Consider the following 11159-nt stretch of genomic DNA (forward strand, 5'->3'; position numbering starts at 1 on the left):
ACTCTACATACCTTAGTCGCTCCAAAACTTGAATTAAAGACTTGAGCTTTGAAGAAGATTTTCAAAATCTTGAATTCTTGAACCTTGAGATGGGTTTTCTTGAAAACCCTAGTTTAGGAATGATGATTTCTTGTTTAGATTATTAGAGTATATGTTAGAATTGAGTTGGAATAATTAGAGTAGGCTTACCTTGGTGTTCTTGATGATGGGAGAGAGGGTAGGAGGTCGTTCTAGGGCTTGAAGAAATGAAAAATAATGATTTGAACTGATATGGACGAATATATATTGTTACGGGAAATTGCGGTTACGTCCAAGACAAGATCGTCGTATTTTGAAATACGGTCCGTATTCCGAAAGGACTGCACTGCGTCTCTTCAGTAAAATGGCCATAACTCTTTGCACAGATGTCCGTTTGACCCCCATAATATACCGTTGGAAAGGTATTTCAAAGCTCTACAACTTTCATGAAGGAAGTTTTCTCAAATTTCAAATATGTTTTGAAATACAGGCCATATTTTGAAATACGGTCCGTATTTAACAATGTAACATCCAAATGTCAAATTCCAGAATGCTCAGAAATCCTTGGTAACGGTTTACGACTTGATTTACGACCCATAAACTGAAATACGGTCACTGTTTATGGGCCTAAACCCCCATCTTACAACTGAACAGGGAAATTCCAATTCTCACATCCTTTATCTACTTCTCGAAGTCTAGGATCATGGTCAAAGCTTAGGTTAAAGGTACGGGGTGTTACAAGCCTCACATACCTTAATTCCAGCCTTTGAGCATAATACAATATTCGTCAACCCTTTCAACTTTGATATATATCAATACAAGTTAAAGGGATTCTATATTAGCAATAATATTCATGCTTTGGTCATCTAAGCATTTTATCAAACACTTGGTGGGCATAAAGCTCCACAATCTCCATTAATGGTGTTTCTTTACCCAATTCCCATTCTATTACTTCTAGGTGATTCTATAATCTCAATTAGGTGTAATTAACATCATTCTCCATCACCCATATCATTATAACAATCTCAAGTCAACAATCCAAAACCCTACTATAGTTCGTGTAATTCTCTTTACTAAACCCATTTACTATTCTCCCAAGGACTCATCAATTTTACTATTATGAATGATTAGAGTGTAGAAGCATTACCTTTTTGACGTTCAATCCTCTTGAATTCAAGTTCTAGGCTTTCCACGCCCGACAATAAGGTTCCACTCACAACTCTATCGATTAGAAGGGTTTACTCAAGTTAGAAAGAGATTAGGGACTTGAATTCAATCTAGAATTATGATAAAACTTACCTTGGAAGGTTCTTGAGGTTTGGGACTTGTTCTCTATGGATTAAGGGTGATTTTTCGTGAATAGGGTGTCGGGGAAATAAACCCCAAATCTTAAATATAACTTAAAATGCGTAAACCCGACTCTTGACCTGAAACCGGACCTTTTGCGCGTTGGGTCCGCGATGCACGGGAATTGCGCTACATCTTGCAATTCAATATTCAGATTGTACAATTGGCCCGCGATGCAGAGTCAGTGCACGCGCCCCCACGCGCCCACACGCGCCCTCAAAAGCGACACGTATCGGTTCTGCACAGTGTTCGGTAAAATAGGCATAACTTCTTCTACATAGCTCTGTTCAAGGCCTATAATATACCGTTGGAAAGATATTTCAAAGGCCCACAACTTTCATGTTTTACGTTTCCTCAAATTCCCAACGGATCTTCGCGAAATTCGACTGGAAAGCAGACGTATCAAAATTTAGCCGATTCTATAGACTTTTAAACGCCTTTCTATTAGCCATATTTAGACGATCATATCTCCTTGCTCTGATCTCTGATTGGCCTGGTCCTTATATCGTTAGAAAGCTATTTTTACGTACTACAACTTTCATTGAGGGAACATTCTCAAATTCTCAACTAATCAAGGAGTTATCACTGCCCGAAGTAGGCCTATCTCTCTTATCAACCATTTTCACAAAACGTTCAAACCTTCAGTTTTTCCACTAAAACTCTAATGATATGAGTCTAACCTTAATTCTAAGATACGGGGTTTAACATCAGTCACAATCGTTGGTGCATTTTATCTTCCATTTATCAACTAGATTCACTATTAATGGTATAACACAATTAACCACATATTACGAAATTTCCCATCGTGAAACACAGATAAACTATGTACCATCCACTACTCCCAAGTCACATAAAATCCACCAATATTCAAGAAACCACACCAAACAACCTAAGGATTCTACAGGCCACAAGCCCGAACATACAAATCACAAAACAATACCATCCTAAGGTTCCATCCCAGATTTCCAATTCCTACAGATGCATTCTCCGTTCCTTCCAATACATGAACATATGAAACTAACCGAAGTCTATAGAAAGGGAAGCCATAACCTACCTAGTAGCCGAACAAGTGCCACAAACCCACATCTTGTTTCGTCTTTCGAAGAGTCTCCAAACAATCAAACTCTATCACATACGAATTCTATCTAAGAAACCATGAATAATGATACCCATAATGACTATATTCTATTCTGGTCAAAAACCCACTCTTTAATTTAGGAAAACGGGACTCAAGGGCAAAACGAGAATTTTATGATTAAAATACCAAAGGGTCAAAAACCATTACTATAATCATAGAAATACTCAATTAATTCTTAGAATTATCATTAATGTGAAAACCCCCAAATTTGGGTCTAAGAACCCTAACATTAATCCCACAATTTTATCACTAAAATGGAAGAAACATGTTTACATAGTTTATAATCATCAAACCATGCTTAATGAAGCTAACCCAAACAATAATACAAGATTCTAAAGCTAAGAACTTATTAGGGAAAAAACCCATAAGAACACTTCTTTTAATCTTAGGCTCTTTTTTTTTTTTTTTGGGAAAATATGAATCTAGCTAGTTTGTTCCCAACATATTCAAGCCTATTCACGCTTAGTCTTAGTATTCTAGGAACCAAAAATGATTTAGAACTTAACTCAAGAACCCATTTGAAGACCCATTAGATTCTATGGATTCTAGATTATGCTAGATGATTAAGAGAGATTAATGAAACCATAATGAGGTAGGAATGTTACCTTAGGGAAGAAATCACTTGAAAACCCTCCAATTCACCTCCACAAAGCTCTCAAGTTGGAATAGAAATAATGACTACGGTTTTTGGGGTTTTAAACTTATAAAACTACTCGTCGACCGCTCCAGCGGTATCTCCCCAGCGGCGGAGCAGAGCGCTACGGTGGTCCAGGCCAAGGTACGCACTACCGCTGCAGCGGCTATCCCACCGCTATAGCGGTGCTGGTACCGCCCTAGCGGACACCCGATACCAGAATCCCAAAAATCAAGTTTCATGATTTTCTTCCGAAATCCAACAATCATTCGAGGCCGATACAACAACCAGGATATGCCCACATATGTAAAAACACGCTACGAACACACCTGTGACCTCGGATTTCCCAACAGAGGTCTCGTTGTCTAAGGCAACTCTAGGTCAAACGGTTTTCGCTTAAAGCCACACTTTCTAAAAGATGTTCCAAAACTCAAGACGACGCCTAAGGAACCATGGAAACTATCTCCTCGGGTCAAAACAGCTCTAACAAGACTCAGGAAGGGGTCAGCGAGGGTAAAAATGGAAGAATCACAGTAACGACAAAATGAGTCGTTACAAGTTTACTATATATATATATATATATATATATATATATATATATATATATATATATATATATATATTGATGTTGTTTTGAAAGGATAAGTTAAGCATGGATGATATCCGCCTTAAGAGGCAATCAGATGTACATGTTATCTCTTTAATCTCATGCTCTTTGTATCTTCATTATGTTGCTATTCATGCCTTACGTACGCAGCACATCAGTCGTACTGACGCTCTTTTCTCGTGGACGCAGCGTTCATGCCCACAGGGAGACGGATCAGATCCTTAGGTGCTTTATCAGAGGATTCTCAGGAGCGCTCCACTTACTTCAGAGCCGCAGTCTATTGGTATTACCCTTTTGTGTACATATTTGGGAACGGCGGGGTCCGGTCCTATCCTTATGATTTCTTGTACTCTATTTAGAGGCTCATAGATAGATGTGTATAGTTAGACGTCTCGCAACCTTACCGGTTCATATTTTGTATAGCATCTTTGTAGCCTTGTTGGCTTGTTTATATATATATATATATATATATATATATATAGATGAGTTATTATTTGACAATTCATGCCCGTACAGGTTATGATAACTCTGAGTTAGCCATGTGGTCCACCGAGATACGATTATAAGAAGCATGTTAGGTGGTGCTCGGTAGGTTAGCTCCAAGTACCCGTCATGATCGAAGGAGAGTTTCTTAAAACTCTAGAAATTATTACTTCTCAAAAGTTTTTTATAAAAATTACTTTTTTAATTGATTATAATTTTAAAAAGCAATTTACTGCTCTAGTTGATAGGGGAGCTAATTTAAATTGTATTGAAGAAGGTTTAATTCCTTCAAATTATTTCATAAAACTACCCATAGTCCTAGATTTGCTAATGGGCAGAAAATGGGAATTACTTTTAACTTACCCAAAGCTAATATTTGCCAAGAAAAAGTTTGTATGCCAGAAAGTTTTGTATTGGTAAAAGATATTTCCAATCAAATAATTTTGGGAACTCCATTTTTTTTCAAAAAATATTTCCTATCCAGAAATGGGATAGCTAAGGTATTATAGGGACTTTTGAAGGGAAACAATTGAATTTCAGTTTATAACTGAACCTTTTTCAAGGAGTTTAAATGAAATCAAAGATAGGTTGATGAATAAAAAACAACAAGTCAATTTTTTAAAAACAAGAAATCTATACTCTTAAAATTGAAGAGATTTTACAAAATCCCAAATTACAACGAAAATAGATTTTCTAAAAAATCAGTTTTCATTACAAATTTATAGTTATCATCCTAATGCTTTTTGGGAGAGAAAAAAACATATTGTTACTCTTCCATATGAAGAAACATTTTCAGAAGAAAATATTCCTGCTAAAGCAAGACCATGTCGAATGAATTCTGAATATTTAGAATTTTGCAAGAAGAATGAGATTTCTTCTCTTTACAAAAGGGTCTTATAAGATCTTCAAAATCTCCATGGTCATGCACAGCTTTTTATGTTAATAAACATGCCGAACAAGAACGTGGAGTCCCTAGATTAGTTATTAATTATAAACCTCTTAATAAGGTTTTGAAATGGATTCGATATCCAAATCCTAATAAAAAGGACTTATTGGATCGTCTCCATAGTGCTATTATATTTTCTAAATTTCATTTAAAATTGGGATATTGACACATTCAAATTGCCGAAGCAGATAAATGTAAGACTGCTTTTAATGTCCCTATTGGGCAATTCGAATGGAAAGTTATGCCATTTAGATTAAAAAATGCCCCTTCAGAATTTCAAAAAACTATGAATGACATTTGTATGCCTTATATCAATTTTATCATTGTTTATATAGATGACATTTTAGTATTTTCAAATACTATAGAAATGCATTTTAAACATCTTTATATATTCAAGAAAATTATTATTCAAAATGGCCTAATTACATCCAAACCAAAAATATCTCTTTTTCAAACAAAAGTCAGATTTTTGGGTCATAACATTGAAAAGGGAAGAATTATTCCCATTAATAGAAGTATTGAATTTGCTTCTAAATTTCCTGATATTATTACTGATAAAACTCAGATTCAAAGATTTATTGGAAGCTTAATTTATATTTCACCATTTTATAAAGATTTGGTGAAAGATACATCTATTTTATATGATAGATTAAAAAAGATCCCAAATCATGGACTAATGGTCATACCCAAGCAGTTCGCAAAATTAAGGAAAAGGTTAATAATCTTCGTTGTCTCACTTTAGCCAATCCTAATTGGCAGAAGATTATTGAAATGGATGCTTCTGATATTGGATATGGAGGGATTTTAAAACAATATTCTCCAAATGATACACAGGAGTATTTGGTCCAATTTTATTCTGGCAAAAGGAATAATAGCCAGAAAAATTATGCTATTGTAGCTAAAGAAATTCTTGCTATAGTAAAATGTGTTCTTAAATTTCAAGGAGATTTATATAATCAAAAGTTTTTAATAAAAACTGATTGCCAAGCAGCTAAATTTATGTTTAATAAAGACTGTAAGCATGATGTTTCTAAACAAATGTTTGCAAGATGGCAGGCATTATTAGCCCCATTTGATTTTGAAATTCTTTATAAAAAAGGGACATATAATAGTCTCCCTGATTTTCTCACCAGAGAATATTTGAATTCACAACTTTTATTCATCTTATTTGCAGGATGAGGCCGCAATTTAGCTCCAACTCTAATAAAGGATGGGGAGATAGAGGAACAACATCTAAAGGAACAGGCCGAGGCACTGTCCTTGACCAAATAATTAATTAGATTAAGATTAATTGGGGACATTATAAGCGCAATAATCATTTAGTTTTTAAAACCAATTAAGGCCACATTTGAAAAGTAAGCCCATTTACATGATTAGCCGCATTTTAAATTAATTAATAGGTTGATTACGTCCTAAATTGGCTATAATTAGAATATTATGGTCAACAATCGATTATTTTTAGTTTTACTCATTTATTAAATAGTCCACTTTACCCTTTACACGCGTATATACACTAGATATACGTATACAATATACGTGTATGAGGCCCTCCTCCAACCCCACCCCCCCCCACCCCCTTTTCCTTTAAGTTTGGGCTGAGCCTAGTCCAATATTGGACTGACCCGACCCAAATCAATGATTAGAGGGACAGCGCCCCATTTCCTCCTCATTTTTGCATTTCACTCATACCAAACATGCCCTCCCTTTATCTCTCCTCCTCTCTTTCCTCTTCCACGCAAACTCTAGGCGCTACCTCATCGATCTTCTTCTCTCTCCATGCTAGAAATGGCAATTATTCAGAGTTCACAGACCTGCATCAGCTTTTACACGACTATTTTCATACAGTAATTAATGTTCAACTTCGTTTTCGCTCAACCTCACCCCAAACATGGTATTAGTCCTATTCCCTTTTGCTTTTATTTTAATTTTCAATTCAAAAAATACGATTTTCTGTGTTTTGTTGTTACATTATGATCGGACAAACTCGTTTTCATTGGTTCACAGGGGATTGGATCGGATTGACCTAAAATGGGTCAGATCTGACCATATACATTTGTTTTCTTCAGATCTGATCATTGATTTTGTGTATTGAAGGTTTGTTTCTGAAAAATCATGCTTGTCCCATATCGGTATTTTAGTCCTTTGAATGAATTTTAGAACCCCAAACTTCACCAAAAAAATAAGTTTCACAACCTCAAGAGCCTGAATTTGAGTATCAAAATTTTGACATTTAGGCTTATAGTAAAATTTTTAAGACTTAACCTTCTTAGGGTTCGAGTCTCTTTAGATCTAAATATTTGCGCTATTTTTTCTTTCATTTTTTTGTGTGGCTCGAGTTGAGGATTTGGAAGCACAAAGGCTCCAAGATCCATTCTTGTACACGATTGCACTTAAAAAAAGGTAACTCCTTAATCTTGTTGTTATTTTTAATAGTTTTTGTCATGTGATAATGATGTGGCGTGATTTTACGCCACAATCGATGCTTTTCGGCTATGAGTTTTACTTGTTTTTAAGCAAGTCTGCCTGATTTTACGTGCTTTTTATTGGATTTCAGGTATTAAGTGGTTTGATGGCAAAAGTTGAAGAAGTGGAGAAAATAACAAAGTCACTGAAGAGGTAGTTTGACAGAGAAATTATACGGGCCGCAAAACTTTATGCGGACCGTCAAATGGACCGTATAGTGGTCACAGTGAGCAATGATTGACGAGCCATTCCTGCGGAATAATTATACGGACCGCAGAATATTTGACGGTCCGTCAAATTGGATCGTGAAAAATGCTGAAGAATTTTTGATGGATGGAAGGAAGAAAGTTGACGGTCCGCATAACTGTTCTGCGGACCGTAGAATGGATCGTAGACTGAACCCGATGGGCAATTGCGTCTTTTCACTTCTTACGATTTAGGGTCTTATAAATACCTGTTATAGGTTTCATATTCAAGACAGAACTCAGTTTTATTTTCCTTAGCATTAGCTATTCATAGTTTTGAAGTCTTTTGGAGATTACAAACAATTGCAATTTTTTTTCTCTTCAATTCCAAGCAATCAATTGTAAGCATTATGATTTCCATTACTTTTTATTATTCTTTTCCTTCTATGAGTAGCTAAATTCCCTTGCTAGAGTTGTGAAGCCAATGATGGGTGTTGTGTGATTGGGTTGTGATTGATATACACATAATGGACTATTAGGATTTATTTATTCTTCATTCATAATTGATGGTTGCAAACATTGATTAAAGCCATAAACCTTGATTTATTTGGGAAAATAATTAGGGTTGGTAAGAATAAATAATAAGGACTCAAAGCTTTAAACTTTGTTTAATAAATTCACTTAGGAATAAGAGGAATTTACTTGGCATGATTAATCGTTCTTCATAGTTACTTTCTTATATTTGGAAAAATCATAGAAAGAAATAATCTTTATTTATTGGGAAATAGTAGAGATTCATATAGAGATTAAGTGCATTCATATAATAATCCATTAGAAGTATATCAAGATCAATACCCATGATCATACACTCTATCTAAAGGGAACACAACCTTAGTTTCTTTTACTATAAATTCACAACCAAAGCAATAGTTAGCAACTAGTCACTAAAAACCCAACTTTTACCAAAATCATCGGATTACATTAGACCTAAACATAACATCCTACGATTTTAGTAACCTTTTCATACCCTATTCCCTGTGGGATTCGACCCCAACCTTGTTGGGTTACTATATTTGACAACGTTCACGTTATACCATTAATAGGTGTAATTTGAGCGTATCAGATAACATCCTGTCTTGCTGCTAGTTTTCCTAGATGTAATTAGTGGTAATCTACTTCCTTAATAGTTCTTGAAGTCCATTAAGAGCTTGTGGAAGATATTGCACTCTTGTCCTCATTAATTGTATTCTTTAGCCTAATTATGATTTATTGCTTGATCAAAGATGAGTTGAGTATGTGTGTGAGTGATGTTCCTGATGCTGGCCCACTCGTAATAGGTATAAGTTGAGGTGTGCTTATTAGAGGAATAGGTCCCTGCTTGGCTATTTCTTCCTGTGAACATAGTGAAGTAGAGCTGAATGATTGACATTAGCCACTTTAATAACCTTTTAGATTAATGTCAATCCTGTTAACAATTGTGAGATTGCTAGAAAAACTGTAATGATCCAAGTTGAGTAGTTTAAGGTCTTGATGAGGGTTGAATAAGTTCACTTTGACAGGATACTTGAATACAGAGGTTTAACTCAAGTTTTTTTTAGAAGACATAGAGGTCATTACATGACTGTTTTGAGCATTAACTTGAGTTGTGTGACTTGTTTGTGAGACTGCTCTGCTTTAGATGCCTATATGACATGTTTATTAGATCACTATTTGATTATTTGTCCTCTTAGTGTGATAATATTTGTTTAAAGGATCTAATGACTTAGACAGACTCCTTATTGTTGCTATATGACCCTTGTTCTGGACCTTGAGCATGTTTGCAACTTTTATTCGCCTAACTTGTATTGCTTTTTTTTTCCTAGACTATGGGACTGTGACAGTTCAAACATGCAGGACTAGATTAAAACTATCTTAGCTCTGCATATAGCAAGCTCTGTGTGAAATACTCTGTCTATTCCTGATATATGCTCATTGGTTGATGCCAAATTGTTATACAATGTGAAGTCTTGACATTTCACATGTCCCAAATCTCTATCCTTACTAATTTGATGGGATTATGATCCCTAAAAGCTCAATAGGATTATTGTTGGGTTTATTGAGTACTTAGACCAGTCTGTGATGGTTTTATGAAGCTAAAAATGACCCTTTAATTTTTCCTATGTTCTAGTGTGAGCTTAATTAGGCCCTGATAATAAAGAATAATCCTTACTTATACCTAAAATGGCCTTTTCTGGTTGGTTGTACTTGTATTTACATTTGAGGGACACCTAGTTGTGAACAGCTTAAGTGACAGGACCTCATATGGTTCTACGGGACTGTTGGTGAGCTAAAAGTCACGTAGCTTAGAAGGGTCTTCTTAAAAGGTGCTCTGTGGAGAGGATTAAGGGAAAATCAAAGCAATGCTTGGGTTCATGACACCTTCCCTCCATATAAAAAGCACCATGGCACTTCTAGGGCTTATGGGATGCATGCTCACCATATGAGGATCTTGGGATCATACAAACACTGTCACTAGACCTAACGGGACCTAGATTGTAAGCAAACTATCACTAATGAACAACTGGTTATATTTAAATAAATAATCTTGGTGCATATGTGCTTAACTTGGACACTGATAGAAAAGAACTCAAGATAAGCATAGAACTTAGAGTTTCATGATTCCCTTCCCCTTAAAGCTCTGTCAAAAAAATGCATGTTTGTGTTCCTTTTGCATCCTCTTCATCACTCTGAATTTGCATATATATATATATATATATATATATATATATATATATATATATATATATATATATATATATCTTGCATATCCTTGTCACAAAGCAATGTTAAAGAGCAATCTTGCTTCTTCTTTACACACTTGGACGTTTTGTTTGCAATGTGTTTATACTTGTGTAATGGTTGTTGAAATTAACAGTTACTCATTTGTGTGCTACATAACCTGTATAGGTTTACTTGATCTAGAGAAACCTAGTCCTATCGTATTTGCTTTGCCTATGCCATGACCATTCAAATTACAATTGTCATTTCTGCATGTCATCATGTCCTGTATATGATCACTTGAGTTCAGGGAAAACTGAGTTCAGCCTATGTGCATGTTTTCCTGGTTGTGTATGAGTCCTACATATGTCCCTTTTTATTATTGCCATTATGTGAATTACCTTGTGCTATCCCTATGAGCATTAGTCCTGCAGTTTGCTTCTATCTATGCCATGCCTATGTGCTTTCAATTTGCTTCTAGTTATACTACATCCATATGTGTTTCTGTCCGCACCATGCCTGTTTGTTTCTGTCTACTTCTGATTATGCTATGACTGAATACACCAAAACTGATTCTATCT

The sequence above is a fragment of the Lycium ferocissimum genome, chromosome 12, assembly GCF_029784015.1.
Source record: "Lycium ferocissimum isolate CSIRO_LF1 chromosome 12, AGI_CSIRO_Lferr_CH_V1, whole genome shotgun sequence".
NCBI classification, from domain to species: Eukaryota; Viridiplantae; Streptophyta; class Magnoliopsida; order Solanales; family Solanaceae; genus Lycium; species Lycium ferocissimum.